At 48.9% G+C, this 21523-nt stretch overlaps 1 non-coding gene across 1 annotated transcript; it reads left to right on the top strand.

The window, feature by feature from the left end:
- The first annotated feature begins 301 nt into the window (after positions 1 to 301).
- LOC149352981 (U1 spliceosomal RNA) lies at positions 302 to 464 on the top strand. The gene has a single exon (XR_016291968.1). It is a non-coding gene; the product is annotated as a U1 spliceosomal RNA (small nuclear RNA).
- Positions 465 to 21523: the final 21059 nt, after the last annotated feature.

Genomic DNA, 21523 nt, shown 5'->3' with positions numbered 1-21523 from the left:
TTTGACGAATTCGAGATGCACGTCCGGCAGCGACCACTCTGTTCGCAGCTAGCCGCTCGTGCAACTTCGTCACAAGGTGCAAACACATCTAACACCGAATTTGTTTTGTTTCTTTTCGCTACACTAAACTGGTAGGTTAACTAGAGTTACTCCTTCGTGTCGGCGGTCGCGCCGAGTAGTTGCTTTTCAACAAGATTCTGACAAGTGCGGAATAAGGAACTTCGTGTAAGAAGTGCATTGGTCACTGGTACTGAAGAGAGGTATGAATCAGATGGCGTCCGTTTTCAGCAGATGCGTCGGCATACTTACCTGGTGCTGGGTCGCCGGCGATATGCAAGGTCGGGGCTCCGTGTGGAGGCCTGCCATTGCACTGCGGCAGGCTGAAGCGCGCCACTACGCCTAACTGGGGTAGTTGGGGCATATAAATTTTGGTAGTGGGGGTTCGGCGTTCGCGCCAGCCCCCCTGTTATGAAATCCCGAAATCAGATACGTACAGTTTTCATACAGTTATCCTACAGGGCCTCGGGCTCGGCTCGAACACTTGGTGCCCATATGAGAAAAACTGCTCCTCTTTCAGATTTCACTCGCACCTCTCTCCATTCCCTTAAAGGGGTGGAGACACCAAATTTGTGGTTCGCGCGTTCTTAGTTTCAAACGTTTCTTATGGCTCCAGGAAGCATGATACACACTCAAAGATTCATATATTCACAGTGAATAATTTATTATATCATTTTTAGGTGAACGATTCTCGGTTTCGGAACGCCGAGTTGTACAGTTACGTCACAGAGGGGGAAGATCAACTACTTCGCTCTGTCACGTGGGGCCACAAAAGTTGTGACGCACCTACTGCTGCATCGTCTGCTTTCTCACACACGTGCTGACCAGCGCATGAAAACAAACAACTGCATGTCTAGTCCCAGCAGCTCGGATTCTGACAGATCTGATTCCAATGAGTGAGGACATCGACTTTTTTTTTTATCGCACGCTAATATCGCCTTCGCGGGTTCGCGTGAGGATGCGAAACACTTTGCAAAATGCCAGTAAGCATCGCTGCGCCGCTCTACCCAAGCTGCGCCCACAACCGGTGTCACACTGCCGTGCAGCAGTACCTGCGCGCTGCTTGGGATGGTGTACAAATATCACAAGAAAAGACAAGATCGCCTTGTTATCAGAACTGCCAGCTATACTCGAGCAGCGACAAGGCATGTCTGCTTATGTTGGGAGCTTTCGTCAACGGCACCGCTCGCGGGCGCTCCGGGCGACGAGCTCTGCTGCTGCCTGGATGCCGTGGTCATCGCTAGGCCTATAGCCTGTTTAGCAAGCGGCCGGCGCTTCGGAAGTCGCCTGCGCTATAATAAAAGGCCTACTTTTCACAAATAGCTTTAGTGTTAAGAGAATCATCCCACAATAAAATAATAGTATGGTCAATCTCCTCGACGCCTTCGGCAGCGGAGCTAGCGAGCGCCAGGCCAGCCGGACTCCAACGTCTGGCCAGCGGCAGCTGCTAGGCGGTTGTGGCAAGAAATTTGCTCATATCACAGTTGTTGCCTCTACCAGCAGCTCAGTATTGGTCAGCGATCCTCAAAATGACACTTTTTCACATTTCTTGTACCATGGTGTATTATTTACGTCAAGAACACTCTTTAGCTCGCTTTTATGACGCCGGCAGACGGTATCCAGGCTGGCCGACCGGCCGGCAGACTCGGCGTACCTCACGTCCGCACAATAAAATGCAAAACAGCCATGCTACCAGAAAGGATGCTTTCTAGATTCGAGATACGACAGCATGACTGTGCTAAAAGTGGATCTTTCGGCAACGACACTGCCTGCGGCAACGCCGGCCGACGACCTGCGCGCTGGTCCCAGACTGCCCTAGTCGTCGCTAGGCCTAGCTGGATTCCCATAGACTCCGCAGCTGAGGGCGCTTCGGGACTGGCCAGCGCTCAGAAACGTGCTCCGCTCGGCACCCCTTTACTGTGAACTCGTCCCATAATAAAATATGTGTTCGATTTCCACGACGTCTTCAGCAACAGAGCTAGCAGACGGCAGGCGAACCGCACCAGGTAGCAGCAGCACAAAACCGGCTATGGGATGAAATTTGCTTGCATCGCAGTCATCACTTCTACCAGGAACTCGGTATTTGCCAAGGATCGTCAGAAACGATGCATTTTTGATATTCATGTATCCAAGGGTTTGCTATGAACGTGAACAAACATTACTATCGAGTTCTTCAGATGCCGGCGTTCGGCACGAAGACTGGCGCAGGCCGCCGGGCTCCAAGGAGTGCGCCCTATGTCATCATGACGCTGCCGCTCTCCGCACTCGCATTGTCTGCCGCTTCCCGTCGTTGTTGTTGCCGCGAGCGGCCCGCCGTTGACATCTAGTAGGCCGGACGCAGGCAACGAGCTGCAATCGGACGTTGCGACGCTGTTCGCAACGGCGCGCCGCAAACCCAGCGAGTGGCGGTTAGCAGCAAACGCGGCTCGCTGGTGCGTCGACTGCGCTCACGCGGCTGTGCCCCGCTCATCGTACGTCACTGTATTTTGGTATGACGTCACTAAAACTAATTTTTCTACTCCCCTTGTGACGTCATGGTTCATGGCGCTAGCGATGGGTCTAGATCGTGAGAGTGAGCATTTAGGTAATCTTTGGAACGGAATTAAAATATTTTTTAAACGTTTGTTGCGTCCAACACCTGGCTGTGAGTGCCCTTGCATATATAGGAATCCCATAGCAGGCTTTTTATAGCTTCAAAATTTGGTGTGGCGAGTGGCACCCTCTTCAAATCGTCATGCCCCCCGTCTCTGTCGATTTTTTACATGCATGTATGTTGGCTGTGAAGGTTTCTAGTTGAGTCAAGTGCAACAAACGCTAACTCGGAGTATTCGGTGGTACCTCTCCATTGAAAGGGTCTCTCTCTCACACACACACACGCACGCACGCGCACGAACACGCGCACACACACACGCACGCACGTACACGCACGCACACACGCGCACACACACATGCACACGCACGCACGAACACACGAACGCACGCACATGCACACACATACACACACAAGCACACGCGCACAAATACACGCACATGCACGCACGCACACAAGCACACGCACACACGCGCATACCGGGCCGCATAGTGACTTCAAGGTAGTTATGCAAGCGTGACTTTCGCTTTCATAACCAGGGTCAGCTAAGCTAAGCCGCAGCCATTGTTTTTCACTCCAAGACCTTACATCACGCAATCATCTAGAGTTCGTCCTAAAGGTGCTTTACCCCTGAAGTTGTGTTTTAAGACAGTTCTGAGCCAAAATCGCTTTTGTAGAAGCTCAGAGGAATCCAGAGGCGGGGCCTTTATTTCGGAGGACTGTACTGTGCAGAGAACGGAATTACGCATCTGTGGCCATCTGTGGCAGCTCCTGTGGGAGCCCTTCCCGATGACGCTTTAGAATCTTGTCTTGATCTTTGCTGTGCCGTTGCCTAGCAACAGCGACGCAAAGTTTAAAAGAAATAGTCGAACCTGTGGCAGCGCGAACAGATCAACTTCGCAGGCCACTGCCCGAGATCACTAGGCTATCGCAGCAGCCGAACAGGCTGCTGCTATAACCGAACACACGACCAACTTCCATCTGCAAACCGGAACCCGACCAGAGCTTAACCTGAGTCTAATGCCGTCGCCAGACGTGCCGACGGCCCATCAAAGCAAAACCATGAGCCAACCAGGCTGAACGCATGTTTTCGCACTTCTGCTCAGTTTAAAACCCTACAAGTTTTTCCCCTGCTACCTTATTCGCCTTTCTTCCTTCTTTCTTTCATCACGTGGTTCACGCGTCCACCGAATATGACAGCTACTGCGCCAGCCCTTTCCTCGAGAATTTTTATTTCGCGCGGAATCTCCGATCCCGAATGTGGGCAGCAACGCGCCCAGCTTTGCGTTCTAGTTGAGGGCGTTGCTTTATGTCGTCCAAGGTCAGGTAACGCCTCAAAGAAGCCCAGCAGTAGTCGTTCAGGTCGTGCAGTTGCACGCGGCCGTCTCCGCGTGGGTGGCACACAACCCTCTCCCGGACTACCCCCGAGAGTCGCATGAACACGTCCATGGGTTCCAAGCGGACTAGTGCTAGGCGAATCATGGCAGCTGCCTCAACTTCGCTGACTGATGCCATCTCGGCGACCTTTTTCAACAGCGCTGGGCGGTTGGCCACTCTTTCCAGGGCGTTGGCACAGCACCTGAAAAAGGGTGAAACATGCAAGAATCAAACCTGAAGGCATAACTCTTCCACGTAAGGGAACGGAGCACCAATTTCCGCACCTCGAGGTCTCAGAGTTGCGTGATGCTTTCTGCGTCGATTTCTGTTTCGGTGTTTTTGAATTACCCTTTTTTTTAAGGCGGAAGCCTTTAATACCTCATCGTTGTAAGCAGGAGTTGACAGAAATGTCACGCTTTTCAATTGGTCAAAATGGTCGTGACGTCAAATTGCGTGAATTTGAAGCGGGGCCAATTGTATATTGGCTAGTAACCATGCAACGAATTAAAGGGATCGTATGGTAATGCTCCAAGTAAGTGGGGCTGAGGGTAGCTCATTGCTGAATTAACCAATCAGCCTAATTATTCTTTCTAGTCAGTCAGGATAAATAAACAAAGCCGAACTGGAAATTGGTCGAGTTGGGGGATCGAACCGGCGTCTCTGGAGTGCGAGACGAGCACGCTAACCACTCCGCCATCCTAGCTCGATGGTTAGGAATAAACAAAGGCGCGTCTAGTTGATACGGTGTCTTCGTTCACTCCCATCTTCCTCCCTTCCCGTTACGGCGAGGTTCAGGTGTCTACCGAGATATGCGAAACAGATACATTTCCTTTCCTCAAAAACCAATTTACCGACGAGCAAGGCGTAATGCCGAACGGGCGATGGCGTTCTGTGGACTACCTGGCAGCGTTGCAAGACGCTGTCGCGTCCCACTCTTTGAGGCGAAGCTTATCATCTTAACCACACATCAGTGACACAAGCAGAAACATTGCGCTTAAGGCTTTCGCCACACCACACTTTAGGTCAACAAAGTGTCCCCTTGAATTTTTTCCTTGAAGCCACTGCATGAGGACCTCCTTCAGCATTTACGTCGCTGTGAAGCTGTCACCTATTTTATCCACAATAAAATTTCAGATTAAATATATAATTTTCTGGGAATTCAATTAGCTTAAAGCGATCGAATATGGGAAGCTTGCAGGGGAAGCAAAGGAAATCATTTTTGTGCCAGTATTTGAAATCGTGAGCAATCTCCGATCAAAGCTGTGGCAGTGCTCAGGTTTCTCTCCACTGCAAAGCGCCGTAAGGGAGGCGCACGATGACGTCATTGTGGGGCAGTACATTTATAAGGCAAGAACACATGCTCAAAAAAAGACATCAAAAACCATCGCGGTTAAAATCTGTGTTATGTTGTCTGGTGGCATTCGACGAAGCATGGAAACGGGCCCCCCTTCTAGGGAAGCGCAATAAGCATACGTCCGTGGCCATTTGCGCAGTATGTTCCCGAAAATTCTCGCAAAAAAATGAAGATTAAACTGCTTTCCGATGCAAATTTCCTGCTTGAAAAGAGAAGAAAGGGCAGTTGTTCCTTTTCTTTCCCTATGCCTATAAAATAAACCCAGACTCGTGAACAAAAGTACATGCAAAAGAAACGTATGCGCAATTATTTCGGTCTCACTTCAAAATACGTTACATCGCTTCTGCTAAGCCCATGAGTTTAGAAACTGCCCGTTTTTCCTGTGCTTTTGTGTCTTCCTGTGTCCTCTTAATGTTACGATGAAAACATCTGGAATGGCGTAGCAGCCTTTTTAAAGTGACTTTCGTTTCATAACTCTCAGCCAGAAATACGATCTTTTTCGAATCTGCCGAAGCTTCGCTAATTTCCAAGCGCGGTTCAAGACATGGCACAACCTCGGACGTACGTACCGGTCGAACCGCATGCCGTTGACGAACACAGCGGCGAGCTCGACAAGGTCACAGTTCCGACGTGCCACTTCCCAAACGGCATACCAGGCCTTGAACTCTGGGGAATTCCGTTTCGCCGGGTACAGAAAGTTGACGCGCTGGAGGTTGTAGTTTTCCGCGATATCCACGGACAATCGCCGATAAAACACGTCTATTTTATCCGAGTTTTCACCGGTAAACTCTGCACAACGGACGACGCTGCTCAGCTTGACTGCATCCGCCAGACGCTCGATATCTTCGTCTTCGATGTAAACTGCGGCTACAAAAATTTCTTCCAGGCTTTTGTTCTCAAGAAAAGACGAAACGACGATTTTCCATGAACAGTTTGGAACGTTGAGCGCCTCATCACCCCACGTTGTAGTCAGACGTAGTTTCTGAAGCGAGGTCGTTGTTTTGATGCACTCGCTAAGATCCGTGGCTAGCGAATCATCGAGGTCAACAGCTGGGATCCGCAGTAGCAAGCTCGTGAGGTGGTCCAGCGATGGAATTTGCTGCAAAGCTCGGCAGATGTCCAGTTTCGTACACTGCCTGCGAAGTCCACGAACCTCTGAGAAGGCTTGACAGTCCAGTGTGTTCTGGTGATCTCCAACAAAGTAACTTCCAGCGTCAATGACTACCTTCTCCTCCGCGCCAGCCTCACGTATCAGCCTGTACAATTCCTGAATACAGTAATGATCGTGGGGAATCACATTTACCGTCACTTTTCTCAGGTTCTGTTTTCGGGCCGCAGATGCGAATACCATCTCCCACTCCACCATCGACAGCATGTGAAAATGCAGCGATATCTCCTCCAGTGTCTTGTTCTCCACGAAAGCCACCAGCCACCAGGTATTCACTGTCGATAATCTGAAATCATCCGGCTTTCTTATCGACGTCAAGCTGAGACAACGAAGAACCGTATTCTGCGTCAAAATCTTGCCTATTATTGGGGAGGTTTCTTGGCCCACGACCAAATTTTCGAATCTCACGTTGGTGATCGTTCTGTTCTCCGACACGCCTTCCAGGATCCAGAGCCACCAACTTTCGCGCTCATAGCAAGTCGCTTCCAGAGGCCTGATCCTGAACGTCGTTAACGTGGTGCTGTTCTTTAGATACTCGGCGAACTCGGCCCGGTTGAGCAGTGAAACCGCTGCGTTGTACGGCTCGGTCATTGAGAGTTCCTTCAGAGTGCGGTTTTCACGCAACGCGGCCAAGAAATCGTCAGCTTCCTGTTCGGTTATTCGCAACGATCCAATAATGAGAACAGTCAGAGATGTGGTCGTCCGTAGAAGAGTTGCCAGTGCAGAGGACAGCGCGGCTGGAAGCGACAAGTAGCACTCGAGTCGTTCTAGGCGCACGCATGACGCGATCAGCGCGCTAAGCTTCTCGTGTCTGTGACTTTGGGAAAAGGTGATCTTGAGTGTCTTCACCCACTTGTTCTCGCTGAAGGCCTCGCAGAAGAGATGGTCGTACGGGTGGGACACCTTGTCATAAACATCCCAGTAAAGGAGTTCAAGGGCGTCTATGCATCGGTGTGTTTTCAAAAGCCAGTTGAGAAGGTAGTTCGCCTTCTGCCAGTCCATGAAGTCTTTGGCCGTGGGGCGGCAACGGCGGCCTGGACCGAGGCTTACCAGCGAAAGCTGGCCGTTCGTTCTAGAGGACGCTCGAAGCTCGTAGTGGATGCAGTAGAAAACCTCATTCCATACGGGCAAGTGGTCAAAGATCTGGCAGCTTTGGTCCTCCGCTGCAGTACAAGGGAGTTCAGCGTCGATGGGAGACGCGGTGTACCAACTGCTGGTGTAGCGCAGACGGGTCAACCATGTGGGCGGGTCCGCGTAAGGCCGTTGCGCAGAACATCCAAGGCTCGCCATTCAGGTGCTGCGTAAACACGGCAGATTAGGTGATACCTGTTTACGAAAAGGATCGAGAAAGCCTGCTTCGCGTACCGCAGCAACTGAGCCAGAAGAGTTACAGTAGCTCGCGTTACAGTAGACACCTTTGGTTTATTGGGGTTTAACGTCCCAAAGCGACTAAGGCTATGAGAGAAGCCGTAGTGAAGGGCTCCGGAAATTTCGACCACCTGGGGTTCTTTAACGTGCACTGACATCGCACAGCACACGGGCCTCTAGAATTTCGCCTCCATCGAAATTCAGCCGCCGCGACCGCGATCGAACCCGCGTCTTTCGGGTCAGCAGCCGAGCGCCGTAACCACTGAGCCACCGCGGCGGGGCACAGTAGACACCTTTAGCATACCGCGTACCGTGTTACCGTAACCGGTACCGGAGTACCGGGAGCCGCGCGCAGCCAATGCGCATGTGCAAATCATTTTGACGGCGCCAGATGGCGCCACGTACCTGGCAGCTGCGCGCGCGCCAGCAGCATCGGGACTAATCAACGCGCGCTCACCGCCGGTGGGCGGGCCTCCGGTAACGGTAACGGTAGTATGGTACACGGTATGCTAAAGGTGTCTAGTAGCTCGAACGAGTTATACCAGTTGTTATTGTTGCAAACTCTTTTAACGTGACAGCGTTAAGCAGCTCGTGTCGCAGAGAGGCAGGCGTCAGGTCTCGGCGTCGGCGTTGATGATAGCGAGCGAAAAATCTGTGAGAAATCCCAGAGAAGCAGCCTAGGGGGCAGGTTGGCCACCTAGGTCACGTGACCTTGTGGCGTCATCACAGCCTGCCCATCAGATTCTGAGCAGCCTGCCTTCCGTAGCACGTAGCAGTTAAGTTAATGATCGGTCGCGAGAGGTCGCTCGGGAAGAGCAACTTGGGTGGCACAAGCCCCACGGGTGGCAGCACACCTGCCATCGCAGGGTAATGACGCATCGTTTAAACGCTGCACCACTCCCAGCTATATATGAATGCAAAGTAGATGATGAGCAACTTCGTATATATGTGGATTAACGTATTAACGCTATCCCGTTCTTAACCCATTAAGCTGGAGCTTATGTGTGTCCCCTTCAATTCTTTCCTCTCAGTGAATTAGGCACATCTTTCATCGCTCGTTAGCAATCTTCGGCGATTCATGAAAATTTTTCTGTATTCAAAGAGTTTAATATTGGCTGGTGAGTGGCACATCAAAAAGGAATCTTGTATAAACTTCTTTTCTTGCAAGCCTCCGTTACCACGCCTCTATACGCACAACGTCGCAGTTAACGTAAGCCAATGCCGTAAGTTGGCATCTGTAGCCTCACCTTCAACTCCCAATACTGTTAACACTTTTCTCCAATGTGCAGATTTTTCCTTTCTTTGTTCACACCAATGATGCTTTGTATAAGAACAGTGCAGGTATTTTCATCCGTCACTTGTCAAAGCGCTGCTTTCGATTCTTACACCTGGGTCATCTGACAGGTTGATGAGTATCGTGTTCGAAAGCTACACGGAAGCCATGAAGCACTCTGCAGCGCAAGGATCTGCATAAGTTTTGACCAGTTTATTTACTCAATAGCGCATTTCTCGAGCCCATTAAAACGAATTTTCAAGATTACATCAGCAACACATTTCCCATTCACAATGAGCGCATTACTGATTCAACAAAACACCTCTCAACTGGTGAGAACTTTCATTAATTAGTGACCGCAATTCCAAATATGTCTCATGCGGTGTTAACATCAAGCCAGTTGATGATGAGCAATGGACTCACGGAGTGGAAAGCCTATCGAGAAGAAAAACGTATTTTCGCAAAGCAGAGATAGGCATATGGCAGCGGCTGAAGCGGACGACACTACTTAAGGCAATCACTAGAGGAGGAAAGCTGGGCTAATTTGAGCTTCGCTTAAAATGACTACGACGTGCGGAATGAAAAAAAAAAAAGACAAGGAAAAGGATTCTCAGATTACACATAAGAACAATCCACCCCTTGCCTTTTGGGTTTTTCGCTGCATTTGCCCCGTTGGAGCTATTTAAGAACGATCTAGGCAGCTCAATGATCAGAGCAAAAGGCCTGCGTGGAGTTTTCCGTGCAATCATATATTCTTCATTTTCTAGCCGGTAGAGCTGTGGTTGCAGTGGCTAGTAAAGGTAACACAGCCCAGTACAATTACTTGTATAGAGCCACCACGTCCTTATACACTAAAATATTTCACAGATTGTAGCTCCCTTGAAGTCTGCCGATGCAGAACTCCAGTGCTGTCCCGTTCATCCGCACCTTACCCTCTCCCTTCACAGGTACAGTCCACGCGACTCGCACTATGTAACGTGAACCGGTGTCACTTCTTTGCTAATAACTCATAACTTCTACACTGACGCCTATCGAGCTTCTGGAAGGCATTTCGGAGGATTTGGCGGCGTTTTACGACTGCACGTCCTCCCTGATGTCTCATAACTCGTATACACACGCGCACAGATTGTTCGAGAGGTGTTTCGAAGCTCTTTATGGCGTCTTAAGGCCCGAGCACAAGGCAGCATTTCTTCGGCGTCTAGTCAGCATCTCGTCTACCGGCGTTATCACTCGGCGGCTGCAGGAGAGGGCGGCGAAACACATGAGGGTATACGATAGTGGCGTCTCCAGACGAAGGTAGGGAGAGACAGTGGGAAAATCCCTTCAGTTATCCCCTATCCGTAGTTAGTTGTCCTCTTCATCGATGACGGGAACCTACTACGGGGGTAAGGAGGACAGTGGTGCGGAAACAATTCTGCCTTCGAGAAACGTGACAAACGGGCCGCGCCCATTTCATTTCATTTCATTTCATTTCATTTCATTTCATTTCATTTTAATACCTTAAAGACCCACTGGGGGTATTACATAAGGGGTGGGTACAAACAGTCAAATGAACAAGTGTTATTTTGAAAAATGGTTGGTAACAGCTTCGGCGAATGTGGATGGGCATGAGATGGTAGCGATGTCATTGGAGAGGTCGTTCCAGTCTACAGAAACACGGTGAAAAAAGAAGCGGCACAGGTAACAGTACGGGCACGGGGGCGAAACACTTGGAAAGGATGACGAATGTGGTGGGATATGCCGGCTGGCGGGGCAATGTAGGGAGCGCAGCGCAGCGAACTATGGAAAAATTTATGGTATAGGCAGAGGCTAGAAATACGACGACGAAGTGAAAGGGGCGCTCAACTGGATTCCGCTTTTAAAGATGTCACACTGATGTCGTACGAATAGGAGGAATGAATGAATCTGGCTGCTCTGTTTTGAAGTGACTCGAGCGCATTGATAAGGTAAACTTGATGAGGGTTCCAAACTGCCGATGCGTAATCTAACTTTGACCTGACAAGAGATTTATATGCTAGTAATTTTACCTGTTGTGGGGCGTGGCGAAGATGACGTCGTAAGAATCCGAGAGTTTTATTAGCCGAGGAAATTATGTTAGTAACGTGTGTAGCCCATGATAAGTTGTTACACAGCGTGACGCCTAAGTATTTGTATGAGGGAACAGACTGCAGGTGAACGTTAGCGACTACATATGGGAAATCAAGCGGGTTACGGCAGCGGTGGAAGGACAAACGTTTACATTTATGAGGGTTCAGTTCCATTAGCCAACGGTCGCACCATTCCTGTATGTGGTTTAGGTCATCTTGAAGGTATGTTGGGTCGGAGGCGTTAGTAACTGTGCGATAAACAACGCAGTCGTCAGCAAACGTGCGAATATTAGAGCACACATTGGTCGGTAAGTCATTAATATAAATTAGGAATAGAAGCGGGCCTAGTACAGAACCTTGAGGGACTTCTGATGTTACTGGTAGCGGATTGGAATTTTGATTGTTAACAACGACAAACTGTGAGCGATTAGTCAGGAATTCTTCTATCCATTTTACTATGTCGGGGGGCAGGTTCAAACGGGAAAGTTTTAGGATTATGCGTTTACGAGGTACCTTGTCAAATGCTTTTGCAAAATCCAGAAAAATGGTGTCGGTCTGTAGGTTAGAATCGAGATTAGCATGTAAATCATGAATGAATAGGGCTAGCTGCGTTTCACAAGAAAAGCCTTTAAGAAAAGCCTTTTTTAGAAAAGCCTTTCACGTATACATACAGCAGCGTCGCGGATTAATCTGGAAATCGTTGCCAATGCGTGGTCAGTCATTGGTCCCCACTAGTCCCCAGCTGCGAGGTATTTCAGGCACCAACGTTCACATCTGCCCTTGCCAGACATTTGCGTCTTGCTACGCCGCGTCGCTTAGAGCGCCGGAATTTCGCCTCGAGGGACTCCGGTAAACGAGACGCCGAAGTGACGCCGAAGTGACGCCGGAGAAACGCTGCCTTTTGGTCCTGATGAGGACTGCTACGAGCATGAAAACCGGCAGCTTCTTGCACGCTCATTAAGTACGAGGCGAAGAAAATAGCTTTGTGCGTCAATAACAGGACACTTCTCGGGCAGATAGTACCGACTTAAAACAAGTGTCAAAGCGATTGTTACCAATAGAAAGCAGGGTATAGTGACTTCTCTTCCATACTGAGACAGTGGTTAAATTTAGAAACACCAAAATATTGCCGCCAGGTGTCCCCGGGCGGCGCCGAAAGGACGAAGAAGTGAGGAACTCGCGTGCTCTCGGAGCTGGGACTCTGTTTCTCTGTTTGCGGCCTGTGCCTAGCCTGTGTGATTAAGGACCCATCTGTGACAATATCTTTTCAGAAAGCATTTTCGCGTCTTTAATGCAAACGGCCGTCAACACTGTTGCCAAGCAGCAGAGTCTCGTTTCATATCGAAAATTAAAGTGACACTTGCATAAATGCACCATAGCAAAAACGAACATTCTGGACGCGACACTGGAAATTCCGATGTGAAGGCCAAGTATTCCTTTCTGGATTAAAAAAAGACATTATTGTATATAGAAGGCAACAGCAGAGCTAACAGTAAAAAAAAAAAAAAAAACCATTAGAATCTGCCATTAGCAAGCGTGGCCGTATATAGTCCGTCGGGCCGCACCGAATTTCATGCAATGTCTTTTAAAATCCTGAACCTCTAATCGTTACACTTCCACCGCACTTACGACTTTGCAATCACACACAGCCACCTAACAGTAATTCGAAAAGGGCTGATCGCATTCCCATCTAGAGGAGCTAGCAATGCTTTCTCAGCTCTGCAGTTAATCGTTCCCCTAGAACTAGGAAGGAACGACCTCAGCACTTTTTTTCAGCCACCGGCTAGCAAAAGAGTGAACGGGCTTCCAATTATCGCCTGCTAACAGACTGACCAATGCGCTCACGTATCAATATACGCCCATCTTCACAACGTTAAAATCACAACCATCAGACAAGTACTTCGTTCAGCTCGTTTGTGATATGGTGTAGCGGGTTTAAAGTCATAAATCTGCACATTGTCAATGAGACAGCTTTGTGAAAGGTGGTGTAGGGGGGGCTTAACGTCCCAAAACGACTCAGGCTATGAGTGACGCCGTAGCGGGAATCTCACCTCGCATCCTTGACCTCTGCTGAACGCACTAAGACGCCGTCGTGGCTTAAGCCCATCGCTAAGAACTACAACCGATCAAAGAGTATTTGCGGCTAATCACTTTGGGTGTACCAGCGGTGTCACACCAGATTGCCTAAAAAAAGAAAACTCACTTCAGAAGTCGCCGAACGTCCGTTCTCTGTCTTCTTGGTAGAGCGTCCAGTTGTTCGAACGCTCGCGCCGGAAGCACAACTTTGTTTTTGTCGTCTTCCACTTGCCATTCGGTCTGAATGAGGAACTGCAGTCACTAGGCAAAGACTTCGATTGCGCACGCGGTCACGAGTCGCTCGCACAGGACCGTAGGCGTGGCCTGGTGCTTGCATTTTACCTGCAGGGTGGCTCAGGGGATGTGCCGTTCGGTAGCTGACCATAGAAAGCATCACAAGTAATCGAATTCCGGGCTTGGCGGCCGTTTTTGCACAGCGTCGAAGTGCAAAAAAGCCCGAGACCTGTGAGGTGTTAGTTCAAGTGGTAGTGGCGGTAGTGAAACTTTATTACCAGCGGATACAGAGGAGCGACCCGAAGCCGCTCCCTTCTTAAACGACGGCTGCTATCCCTTGGGCAGCGGCGGCATCTTCAAACAGCTGGAGGAGCTTGATCTGTGTCCCCGGGTCGGGGCTCAGCATTTAAAAGAATTTAATAGTGATTATAAATGGGAGGAAGAACAGAGACTTCTGGTCGCCCAGGCGGTCGACATGCTCGGCCTGTAAATTACGGCCGAATAAACGTCTTCTACTACTACTACACCCGTGGTAACGTAAACGATCAGCGCCAGTTGTCCACATTAGAATTTTGATATTATACGTCTCTGAATTGAAAAAAATTGGCTCTTCAGGAAATGAAATGACGCAGTAATTGACTCATCTCGATGGACACCCGAACTGCGCCGAAAGGGAAAGGAGGAAGATGAGAGTAACAAAAGAAAGAGAGAAGTAGGGGCCTTAGTGGAGGGCTCCGGAATAATTATGACCGCCTGGGAATCTTATAAAGTGCGCCGACATCGGCCAGCTCATGGGCGCAGTCAGCACTTCGCCTCCATCGAACCGCGGCCGCTGCTACCGGTTTTGAACTATTATTACTCCGGCTCAATAACCGAATGCTCTAACCACTGAGCCACGGCGGTGGATGGTTGTGGCTTGCAGCTCGAGCCAGTGGGCATGCCTGCAATTTCATCATCCTTACTTCAGTCGCAACAACACAAAAGAATAGGAAAAGGTACCGTTGTGAAGTGTTCCGCAAATTTTCGACCACCTGGGGATCATTAACACGCACTAACATTGCTGACAGGCGCCTTTTGAAGCTACCGGCGCCATCAGTGCTACACATGCTACCGGCTACCAGCCAAGCCGAGATTCAGCCTGGGTCTTTCGTCTCCGAAACCCAAGAGACGGCCATGTGCTGCGCGATGTCACTGAAAGATAAAATTGAAAATTAGTTTTTGAGTAAACGTATTGCCGCAGTAATTGTCATCCCTCGATGGACACCTGAACTGCGTCGTAGAAGGTGGGAACGTTTGTAGAAAAAGCGAAAGAGGTGCCGTAGTGGAGGGCTCCGGATTATTTGCGATCATCTAGGGATGTTTAACGGGCACTGACATCGCACAGCATAAGAGAGCATTCTGCGTTTCGCCTCCTTCAAAACGTGGCCGCTGTGCGATGTGGAGGAGGAGGATGAGGAATAAGAGGAAATGCAGAGAGGTTAACCGGAAGAATTACCGGTTTGCTCCTGTACACGGGGGGAAGGGGATGAGGAGATAAAAAAATGATAGAGAAAACAGAGTAACAGGAAATTGAAGTCGCATGGCACTTAGCATTCGTGAAGTCACAGCCTATCATGCAGGCCAGAAGTCTGCAAGAAGCGGAGCAGTGCCTTTGAGGCCCTCACCGCCGAAGATCGCCGCGGCCAGTGGCCGAGAATCTTCATTTCCTTCAGTGACCGTGGATCTAGAGAGAGAGAAAAAAAAACTTTATTGTACAAGGAATTCGAGGCACGCCCCAGGGTCCCCGCACGACCCCACTGCACTCAAGTGTTTATGTTCTTAAGGTTCATAACACTGGCAGCCCGGCCGGTGGCGATGGTCTGCACGACCGGGTCCTCCGAGCGCAGCAGGGTCTCCCAGTCCTCCCAGGTCTTGAGGTTCTCTAGGTCCCGCGGGGGAGGGTTCGCCGGGCAGAGGGAAATGGTGTGGAGGGAAGAGGCGAAGGGTTCTGGGCATAGGGCGCATGCCGGAGTGGGGAAGGAGGGATGATAGTGGGCTAGGGTAAGGGGTGAGGGAAGACAGTGGGTCTGTAGTCTGCGCCAGAGCGTTGTTTGTTTGTTATCTAGGGAGGGGTGGGGCGGGGGGTAGAGCTGGCGTGAGGCTCTGTAGGCCTGCGTCAGCTCGCTGAATGAGTGCATGCGCTCCTTCGTGAATCCCCGATCCGAGGCCCCCTGAACCCGGTTTAAAGAACCTCGGGCTAAAAGGTTGGCGGCCTCGTTTCCGGGATTCACGGAGTGCGCGGTCACCCATATCAGCTCCACTTGGCGGGGCGGGGGTGCATCGGGCGAGTCCAGTATGCCAAAAGCAGGGACATGGACTCGGCCTCGAGCAAAATTTAGAATCGCAGTGTTAGAGTCACTTAATATATACCGGGCTTCCGTGCGGGTGATAGCAAGTGCAATGGCGGCTTCCTCTGCAGCTTCTGGGGAGGTGTTTGGAGGGAGAGGTAGTGTGAGGAGGGCGGATAAAGAGGAGTTCACCACAGCTGCTGTCGCTTCATCACCCGTGCAGGCAGCGTCCACCCATACGGCGTATGGCTCGGGGCCGTACGCTCGATGGAGTGCCTTCGCACGGGCTCTGCGGCGCTGCTCATGGTGGGACGGGTGCATATTTCCGGGATCTAGACGCTCCAGCTCACGGCTGAGAGACTGCCTTTCGACGCTGTAGGCAGGGCAGTCACATATAGTCATATAGTCTCGTCATACCCGCAGATGGCACATGCAGGGCTATCAGCCATACCGATCAAGAAAGTGTAATGGTTGGTGAAAGCTACACCAAGCCACAGGCGACACAGTAAAGTTTCTTCACGTCTTGGTGGGCCGGATGGAAGCCGGAGCTGGGTCCAAGGATTTTAAACGTGAATTCCTCATCTGCCTTCCGAGCTACTGATTGATGGAACTTCCTGCTCTGGTGTAACACTTGCTAATACATTTAATGAACATTTTCTTAAAGCAGGCGCTTATTATACCACAGCAGGCGCGAGTCGCCCATCACCTGTAGAGCTTTATATGAAAACTAGTTGCTGTGAGTCTCTATTTCTGACCCCCGCGTCTGAAGAAGAAATCGTAGTTATCGTTAATTCCCTTAAAAATAAATGTTCTCCAGGTGATGACGATATAAGTACGGTACCAGTAAAAGCCGCTATCAGAAGCATCAGTCCACCTTTAACGCATATATGCAACAGGATGATCCTGACTGGTATTTTCCCTGATAAGATGAAATCAGCTCGAGTTACAGTAATCTACAAGGGAGGCGACAAAAATGATATGAGCAACTATCGCCCTATCTCGATATTGCCACTGTTTTCCTAGATCGCAGAACGTGTGGTACACAAAAGATTACAAAACTTCCTTGATAAAAAAAACGTAATATGCAAAGAACAGTATGGATTCCAGGCTGGTAAATCCACACAGACTGCTCTACTGGACATAAAAGATCGCCTTCTTTCTAACTTCGAACAAAAGCTTTTCACCATTGGAATATTTCTAGACTTTCGCAAAGCTTTCGATTCAATTAAACACGGTATCTTATTATTAAAACTAGAAAAATATGGAATTCGCGGTATTGCACACAAATTGTTGGAAAGCTATCTTACAGGACGGAGGCAGTCTACGTGGCTACAGGAGCTTAAATCCGACACGGGCGTAATAAAATTCGGTGTACCACAAGGGTCTATCCTCGGCCCTCTACTTTTCATATTATATATTAATGATATTGTAAATATACATTCAACTTCAAATATGGTCCTCTACGCTGATGACACTAATGTCTTCTTTTCTGGTCCCAACCTTAGCATGCTTGAATATCAATCCAATACCTGGCTCAATGAACTGCGAACATGGCTTGATGCCAATGAGCTTGAACTAAACATAAAAAAAAACTAAATATGTGCTTTTCCGTGCCAAAAATAAGCCTCTTGTGCATAATATCCGACTATATTTTAATAACACAGAAATTGAACAGGTGAATTCTCATAAGTTCCTAGGAGTTCGTTTCCGCAGTGACTTGGGCTGGACTGATCACATCAACAGTCTGCGGATACGAATATCAAGATCAGTTGGGTTAATTCAACGACTTCGTTATCTTCTTCCATTCCATGTAAAAAAACAGCTATATTTTTCTCTTATTCATTCCCATATTGTGTATAGTATCTTAGTGTGGGGAACATGTAATAAAACTGACTCAGATAGGTTGTTCTCTCTGCAAAAAAGAGCCTTGCGCATATTGGGTAGTTATCCTGCTAGTACCAATGACATGTTTACCTCTTGTAAGGTGTTACCGTTTTTTCTATGCTATAAGCACTACTTAGCACACCTAATCTACCAAAAAATAAAACATGACTTTGAATCATTTTCTCGTTCTTATTTGAATAGAGAAATCCCACATAACTTGCGCACAATTTCCTTGATTGCTTCTAGGCCTCGCACTAATTACGGAACCCAGACTACGGATCACCAAATAACAGTTTTATGCAACAAATATCCAACACTAATTGCTTGTGCCCAGGAGAGTGTCACCATTCACCAATTTAAGAAGAAAATGAGCAATCTTTTGAACACCCCTGTGTGAAATTTTGTTATGCATACCTGCTGCATTCATTTTTACACCTACTGTTCTGTACTGTTCTTTCTTGTTCTGCTCGAATGTGTTTTTCTTTTCTACTCCAATTACTATCGCTCATTGTTAATGACTTCTTGAGTATTATTTTCTGCCTGATCAGTGTTTGTGTAATTGCTTATGTTGAATTCCTGTCCCACTGTGTTTTATGTACCACTGTTTTCACTGATATGTCACTCTGCACCATCTGCACCGACGTGTAAAGCGGGTGTTAGGCCTCGTCAGGAGACACTCCAGTCTCCTTTAGCCTCTCCCCGCGGACACCATGTATTGTTGTCCGAAATAAAATGAAATGAAAATAAAATGAAATGAAAATGAATTGGGAAAATTGGCCGGAATGCCATGCGGGAATCGTGATGTCCCGCACAAGTGCGCGAAGCCTGCCCGCTGCGTCTGATCTCAGAAGGGGGATCGACACAAAATCGTCGTCCTGGAGAGTAGTTCGCGCGACCTCATCCGCGCGGTGATTTCTTGCTATGCCGCTCTGCCCCGGTAGCCGTTGGTAGATAATGTCATCTTTTGTATTTATTTATTTATTTATTTATTTATTTATTTATTTATTTATTTATTTATTTATTTATTTATTTATTTATTTATTTATTTATTTATTTATTTATTTATTTATTTATTTATTTATTTATTTATTTATTTATACAAATGCCTCACAGGTTCCACACTTGGAACATTGTGTGAAGGGAGGGATTACAATATTTTGTAGACAAAATATGGTACAAAGTGGAAAAGTATAAAAGTAAACAATATTACATACATTGGACCGCAAACAATTATTAAAACGTACTTAAAATAAAAACGTATTACATTGACACCCAAGAAAAACAGCAAACGATTAGCGGCACTGCATGGATTCAACTACACATACGAACACAATTGATGTACTCTATCATGGGTGCATAAAGGTGGTCAATTTGTTTTTAAACATTAATGTGTCACGTATGGTAGCAATGCAATCCGGAAGACCATTCCAACACTTGATAGCACGTGGCAAAGCAGAAGAATTAAACGAGTGTTCGGCCGAATAGACGTTGGAAGCTAAGATTATTGAAGTGCGCATTAGGCGTGTAAGTGGCAGTATTGACGCGTGACGACTGTTTATTAGTTTCTGTAGTAAGCAAATAAGTGCGATATCCCTACGTGTCTGTAAACTTGTTAGCGATAAAGATAACTTGGCGTCTCTCATAGCCTTAGTCGCTTTGGGACGTTAAACCCCATAAACCAACCAACCAACCAACCAACCGACCGACCGACCGACCGACCGACCGACCGACCGACCGACCGACCGACCGACCGACCGACCGACCGACCGACCGACCGACCGACCGACCGACCGACCGACCGACCGACCGACCGACCGACCGACCGACCGACCGACCGACCGACCGACCGACCGACCGACCGACCGACCGACCGACCGACCGACCGACCGACCGACCGACCAAAGATAACTTGGTGCTTGTTAAGTTGGAACGACGATTGTAGCCATGAGAAATAAAACGCGCTGCACGGTTCTGAATTGTTTCGAGGGAATGAATTAAATAAGCATGATGTGGTGACCAGATAGCTGATGCATATGTCTGAGCATGCTGAATGGAGCTTCCCGCTCGGTAAACTAGCTTCAGCAGGGTTGAACCCCATCCAGCTTTTTGTAATCTTTCCTCGTTTAACACGCAGACTGCACTGTGAAAGAAGGAAGCAAACAGATAGCGAAATAAGGGAGAGATAAGAAGTGCAATAGAGGAGGAAAAAATTTTAAATGGGCTTTTTAGGAATGAAATGGCGCCGTAATTGCGTCACATCTCGTCGCACACACGAAGCAGACCGCAAAAGAAGGGAGGAAGGCGGGCGTGAAAGACGAGAGATAAGAGGTACCATAGTGAAGGGCTCCGGAATAATTCCGGCCGCCTGGGAATCTTTAACGTGCACTGATATCGCAGAGGAATTCTTTGATGTGCACTGACACCGCAGAGAACATGGTGGAGCAGTTTCAATCCCGGTCGAGTTTTTATGGTGGCGAAGCGCAAAAGGCGCCCGTATGCTGAGTGGTCAGTGCCAATTAAAGATCCCAGCCGGCCAAAACTATTCGAGACCACAGCGGCACTTCTTTCTCACTTTCTCCTCTCACTGCTACCTTCGTCCCTTCCTTCATGAAGCGGTTGAGATATCCACAGAGAAATGATTTTTACGGGGCCTTTCATTGCATAAATTTTTTTTTACATGTTTTTTTTTTAAAGGAAATGGCGCAGTAACTGTCGCACGTATCTCGGTGGACACCCGAATCGCGCCGTAAGGGAAGGGAGGAAGGTGGAGTGAAAGAAGAAAGGCAGAAAAAGGTGCCGTAGGGGAGGGCTCCGGAATAATTTCGACCACCTGTGGAGCTTTAACTTTTCGTAGGAAAGCGATGCGTAATGCTGCGCAGCGCGCCAAAAGTAAGTGAAAGCGGAGCTGCTTGATACGAAGCGCTTGAATAATTTCCAAAGCCTTGGGATCAATATGCACTCCCATCGTCCGACAGAGGCACCTCTTTTCAATTTCACTTTTAGGAAGACGCGGCCGCCGGGGTCGGGATTTGGTCCTGCGTGCTTGTGCTCAACAGTCGAATGATGGTTGGTTGGTTTATGGGGTTTAACGTCGCAAAGGTACCCAGGCTATGAGGTGCGCCGTAGTGAAGGGCTCCGGAAATTTCGACCCCCTGGGGTTCTTTAACGTGCACTGACATCGCACAGTACACGGGCCTCTAGAATTTGATCTGCGCCCACTGAGCCATCATAGCGAGTGCGGCGAGCCTAGCTGTGGAACTCGCTGCTGAAAGTTGCAGACAGATGGAGCAGGGGCTATGAGGAAAGATAAGGTGGTAGTGGTGGTGGTGGTAAAAACATTTATTAAAAAGGGACAGGAGGTATGTTTGGATCAGCCCTTAAGGGCCTGAGCCTTACAAACACTAGGTGGAGGTCCCTAGTATGGGACCCCAGTGGCGGTAGCCGCCGCCCTGGCGAGCCCGACTAAGGCTTGTTGACCCTGTAAGTCGTGGCAGCCGAGCAGGGTCGCCTCCCAGTCCTCCCGGGCTGGATTGGGGATAGGGGGAATAGCCGGGTTGGAGGGGCAGGCCCACACCATGTGATAGGCGTCCGAAGGCACCGCACTACAGTGCGGGCAGTTGCCGCTAAAGGAGGGGTCGAAATGTTTTAGTGCTGCCGGGCACAGCAAGGTATTAGTGAAGAGGCTGAGAAGGAGCCGCTCATTCGCCTTCTTCAGGCCGTTACATGGG

The sequence above is a fragment of the Amblyomma mixtum genome, chromosome 3, assembly GCF_055824585.1.
Source record: "Amblyomma mixtum isolate Tamu chromosome 3, ASM5582458v1, whole genome shotgun sequence".
Lineage (NCBI taxonomy): Eukaryota > Metazoa > Arthropoda > Arachnida > Ixodida > Ixodidae > Amblyomma > Amblyomma mixtum.
This window is presented reverse-complemented; position numbering and strand designations above follow the sequence as displayed.